Source organism: Cynara cardunculus, assembly GCF_001531365.2.
Source record: "Cynara cardunculus var. scolymus isolate 2C chromosome LG 1, CcrdV1, whole genome shotgun sequence".
Lineage (NCBI taxonomy): Eukaryota > Viridiplantae > Streptophyta > Magnoliopsida > Asterales > Asteraceae > Cynara > Cynara cardunculus.
The window spans coordinates 21954154-21960117 of NC_037528.1; the positions used below are offsets into that span (position 1 = coordinate 21954154).

Genomic DNA, 5964 nt, shown 5'->3' on the forward strand with positions numbered 1-5964 from the left:
AATAATATTAATAAGATTATGTATAATTTAATATGTAAAATTACATATAATATAATCTAACACGCACAATTAATAAAACAACACAAATAAAATTACATATTTATTCGTTAAAAGTTGTTGAATTTTTTTTCTCGTACATATAATGTAATGTTTGTGTTTTAATTAATTTATACTATATTATAAAGCATTGGACAATAATTCTTAAAAACCATCTTTTATGTATGAAGTACTGTTTATTGATGCATATTACTTAAAATTCAATATCACAAGTATATTGTACGTAAGTACAACTTATTAAAGCTCTATTTATGAATTTATGTAACTAACTGCAGATAAACATAATCAAATACATGATATTTTAAATATAAAAAATTAAAATATAATCATAATAATCATTGAGTTCTAATAGAATACTTAATTATTATTCTTATAAAAATTATATTATTAAAAAAATTACTTTATTATTAAATTTAAGGCAAAATGAACAAAATAGCAATCTACTTTCATAAATTTTTTTATCATAGCATTGTACTTTAAGTTTTTATTATTATAGCAATGTACTTTCAAACTATTTTTTATTAGGACATTGTACTTTGAAAAATTTACCCATTATAGCATTAGGTAGCCTTTTTTATTTAAATTTACCCATTATACCAGGTTTCCATGTCACCTCATTGTCCACGTAGGTTGTCCACATATACTATAGTGATGTGACTTTCTTATTACAACATTATACTTTCAAGATTATTTTATTATAACATCTACTAATTCTTAATTAACAATGTACTTTTAATTTCAATATTTAGATATTTTACATGTTATTTAATAAATATATTAAATGAATTAAAAAAAATTCTAAATTATTCATTAATATACCAATATTAATAAAACTAGCAGAAGACAACTTATCTCTCTGATATTTTTGAAAAAAATATGTTTTTTTGAAAAAAGAATATAAGAATTGTTTATTTTTTTACCAAAAATATATTATCTTTTAAAGAATATATTATATTTGTTCAAAAACTTTTACTTGATGTATAAATATATTAAATTAATTATATTTTTTCAATTATTTATTAACATAATAATATTAAAAAATTGTATATCACAATTTATTTCGTTAACATTTTAGAGAGAACTTTAAAATATATGTATTTTTTTAAACAACATAAAATAAGAAGTGCTATTTTTTTTTACAAACAAAATATATCTCGAAAATAATGTATCATATTTATTTAAGAATATTTTACTCTAGACTATTTAATTTGCATGCAACTTATTAAGAAAAAGTCAAAAAAAAATTAAATGTTTTTTTTTTAAATCATAGCAATGAAAAATAAAAATCAATAATAATAATTTGAAATAGGTTTTTATTTTTATTTTAGTTAAGTCATCAAAATTTTGTGTCATCTACATCACCTCATTAAAGCCACACAATCAAAAAAAATCAAAGGGTTAACCGGTTTAAAGGGTAACATGTTACTCATTGCTATAATTGGTAGATTTTTAAAGTACGTGCCTTAATAAAAAAATAATTTGAAAATACATTGTTGTAATAAAGAAAAACAAAGGTAGAATGCTATAATAAGAAAATTTATGAAAGTAGGTTGTTATTTCATGCATTTAACCCTTAAATCTAAATTAAATTATAATAAAAATTAAATTAAAGAAATTACACAAAAAATAATAACTTTTGAATAGTTAATTTTGTTAGGACTGAAAAATCAGTATTAATTGTATTCGTCTTGAAAGATTAATTTTAGTCTATAATTGTAAAGTCAGCGTGTTTGACTTTCTTAGACTAGTTTGACTTTGACTTTGTTAGTTAGGTTGACCATATAAATATGGTTTAATCTTTGTAATTAGTAGGAAGAGAGCTAATTGTAATATTCAGATTAATAATAGAGGTTTGACTGAATTGAGAGGGTTGACTTTCTCTCTCAATATTCATATATGTGTTCATAGTGTTCTTACTGTTAAATCCATGAATCTGCCATTGATGTGAGCTTGATATTGAAGATTGATCAGTAATTGTGGACACACAATTGGTATCAGAGCTGGAATGCAAGAAATCGGATGAAGAATTTGAAAGATAAGTGATTTTAATTTCTGATTTTTTTAGTTCTTCGTGCTTTTTCGTGTTCTTGAATTTTTTGTTGATTTTGATCCGATTTTTCCATAAAATCTTGTGTTTTGGTGTTAAAAACATGATCAATATGTTCGAAATTGTGATGTGAATCTTTATTGTTCACAAATTTTTATGATTTGATCAAAATAAATCAAGATTTAATCGGTTTTTAGGTTTTAAATTTTTTTCGTGTTCTTAATATTTTTTTTAAAAACCAGTGTTTTGATCCATTTTTTCTTAATTTTCTTTTAGTTTTTGTGTTTTTGAGTATTTTTGATCTGTTTTTTTAATTTTTTTGGTTGATTTTTTGTTAAACCGTCCAAAGCCCAATCGTTTTAAAACTTAGATTTTTTTTGGGCTTCAAAAATTTTGGCCCAATAACATTGATCGGATAAGAATCCGCTCATAATCTCCATCTTCATCGTTTTGGACTATACATTGCACACCATTCAAGCTTCACAGATTCGACTAAGTACAAACCGCACACCATTCAAGCGGTAATTGAGCGGAGAAAGGTTAAACCGCACGCTACTTGATCGGATTCCTTGACCGGAGAGGTAAACCGATCAATTTCAGGTAAGGTTTAATTTTTTGAGCGGTGTTCATCCTATATTCATCTATACCGGACACGCTTTGATCGGTATTCATCTACACCGGTCACTACTTGACCGGATTAAAGTTCTGATTCGGTAAGCAGGTAAGATTTCTTGATATTCATTTAAGCGGACTAGGGCTTAATTTTTCAATATTGAGCGGACCTCTAATCCGCTTGATTTCACTTATCCAGATTCCAATTTTATTTTGAAACCGTTAGTTTGGGAGTTGTTGATGACAGTGTTTTGAGCTGTGCTGTGTTGAAGCAGCAGTACCGCTTGTTATTTGAAGCAGAAGCACAAGAACAACAACTGCTTTGTTTTGACTTGATTTCGTGATTTGAAACGGCAACAGCAACTGCTGTGCTGTGATTTGTGATTCGTGCAGTAAACGAGCAATATTAGAAGCAATATTTGAAGCAGCTACAGCAGGTTTGGAACAGCTTCTTTACAGGTTCACAGCAGGTTCATTTTGGTTCACCATAGGTCAAACTGCAGGTTGATTTGAGTTTAAGCAAGCATAATTTTTAACAGCAGCAACATAGTTTATATACATGTTGTCATCATGTTGACAGGTTCTTTATAAACAGCAGGATACAGTTTTATGTGCAGGTTTCTGTTTTAAAYAGCAACAGAGATTTGACGCAGTGTGTTCTGTTCTTGATTGTTTTTAATAACAGGATTGGAATTGCTTCATTTTGGAACTTTGTGTGCTGTGTTGTGTTGTGTTGATGTAGAGAAGAAAGTGTTTGTGTTGTTGTATTTGAAACAGTGTTCAGGACTGTTTCTTATTTGAAACAGCAAGTCTAAAACAGAATTTTGGATCTGGTTTGCAGAGGTTCTGTGCACACATAGCAGGTGAACAGGTTGTTTAGACAGCAAACAGAACATCAGCAGCAAAGGTTTATATCTGTGTTTATAACTGTTGGTTTGGAAACTGTTGGTTTGGAAGCTGTTGGTGTGGAGAAGACTGCAGCAGCAGCAACAACAACATTGTGACAGCATTGCAAGGCGATTTAGTACAGATAACAAGTCTAACAGGTTGTTTAAAAGCTGTTGGGTGTGAATCGAATTGTAATAGCAGCTGTGCTGTGATGGGTTTTGACAGCAACTTCATTTTGACAGCAAATTCATTTTGACAGCAACTATATTTTGGCAGCAAATTCATTTTGACAGCAACTATATTTTGACAGCAAATTCATTTTGACAGCAACTATATTTTGACARCAAATTCATTTTGACAWCAACTATATTTTGACAGCAAATTCATTTTGACARCAACTATATTTTGACAGCAAATTCATTTTGACAKCAACTATATTTTGACAGCAAATTCATTTTGACAACAACTTCATTTTGACAGCAAATTCATTTTGACAGCAACTTCATTTTGACAGCAACTTCATTTTGACAGCAACTTTCATTTTGACAGCTTCATTTTCTGTTTTGACAGCAACTAAGCAGCAGCAACAGCAAGCATAACAGCAGTGATGTTGTTTATGGTGTTTGAAACAGTGATGTTGTTTATGCAGGTTTGAAACAGCAAGCATAACAGCAGCTCACAGAAACAGCAGGATTGTTCTATGTTTGTTATTTGAAAAATTGAAGGAAATTTAATTGCTTATTTGTAGATTCACAGTAACAAAAGTAGTTTGTACAGCAAGTGTTGTTGAAGCGACTACATGAGGGGCTCAAGGGTGGACATTTAGTTGTGATTTGTTGACTGGTGCTTTAAGAAATCCTTGAGCAGCACCAACTCAAGATGCAAATGGCATAAATGAGTCTGCTTTAACAGTTCTAAGGGATTCATATTTGTTGTGAGTTTGTATTAAGACTTGATCAGTTGCTGTTTGGAAATTGCACAGGTCTTAGCAGGTTTTATTTTAAGTTGAGTTTAAGCTTCACATCTATACAGCAACTGCTTCATTTTCTGCTAACAGCAGCAACAAAACTAAACTGCAGCAGCGACTCTTAAACAGAACAGAAGCAGAGTGTGCAAGTCTAACAGCTTCACAGGTCTTAACAGGTTGTCGGTGAGGCTGTTTCCTATATTAAGACTGTAATAGCAATTCAATTACAGCAATTCAAAATCTGAAAAGAGTGTAGTTTTGAAGCCATTGCTGTTTGATTTTGAGATTCTGGAAGTGTGAAGCTCGTAGGCACAGACTGCTGTTTCTTCGAGGTTTTGAGAAGCTGTTTTGAGCTTATTTGACTGACTGTTATACAGAACCTGTTTAAGAAGAAGGCTGCAGCAGGGACAGGTTTTTGATAGTCTTAAAACAGTTTAAAACAGCAACATCATCCATATTTTTTAAAACAGTTTATCTTTCTAGGACTGTTTTGGCTGCTGTTAAGTTGCTCTTGAGTTTGTTCTACATAGATTCTATTTTGTGTGCTGTATAGAAGCTGTTTGTTGAGGTTTAACAGTTAACAGGTTCTTTGTGACACACAGCAACTTAATTCAATTTTAATTGTTTTGGTTTAAACTGTATTCACAGTTGTTTGAATAGCAGGTCTGTCTGTGTGTGGATTTGAGTACTGGACCAGAAGCCATCTGAACAGGTCTTTCAGATCAAAAGTGACTGATACAAAGGTGTTGCCCAATTAAGAACTGTGCTAAGTGGATCCTTCCAAGACGAATTCAAGTGGATTTTTGAATACACTTCAGAGAGCAGATAGAATATTGTTTTTAAAAGTTTCATATCTGTATTGTTTGCCTTGAATTAGCTTGTTTGGGACTTGTCTTGGATCGGTGTGATTTGGACTTAGACTCATATTTTTGGACTTGGATTTCTTTTGGATTTTTTTTTTGTTTCTTAGATTGTTTGTGTTTAGATTTTTGTTTGGATCATTGTATATTTTTTTTTGCGTGTGTTTTTCAGTGTTTGTGTTTTTCGGTTTCTTTTTGAGCTTAACTGTTCGTATTTTTTTTATCTGATTTCACTGCATAGATCCTTAACTGATCAATTTTTTTTAAAATGGCAGTTTTTTATACTAAAGAATATCGTGAGCTTAAAGAAAAGTATGATAAAGTCGATTCTGATTTTAACAAGAATATATCATGGTCAAATCATCTGAATGGTATTCTTCAGAAAGAGAAAGAAGAGAAGAGAATTTTGCAAGAAAAGCTGGATGAACTGATGAAAACCTGTGCTGATCCAGAAGAGACAGTTAGGTTAAATAAACAGGTTGAGGACTTAACTACTATAGTGAATAAATCTGAAAGTGAAATGATTGAAGTAA

At 30.2% G+C, this 5964-nt stretch overlaps 1 long non-coding RNA gene across 5 annotated transcripts; it reads left to right on the forward strand.

Moving 5' to 3' along the window:
* The first annotated feature begins 2637 nt into the window (after positions 1–2637).
* On the forward strand, positions 2638–5504 carry LOC112508882. Of its 5 annotated transcripts, none has more exons than XR_003068812.1 (4): positions 2638–3153; positions 3558–3762; positions 4254–4596; positions 5232–5504. It is a non-coding gene; the product is annotated as an uncharacterized LOC112508882 (long non-coding RNA). The 5 variants fall into 5 exon arrangements; XR_003068809.1 differs by having other exon boundaries at positions 2638–2825; positions 2916–3153; positions 3558–4596; XR_003068810.1 differs by having other exon boundaries at positions 3558–4982.
* The last annotated feature ends 460 nt before the right edge of the window (positions 5505–5964 follow it).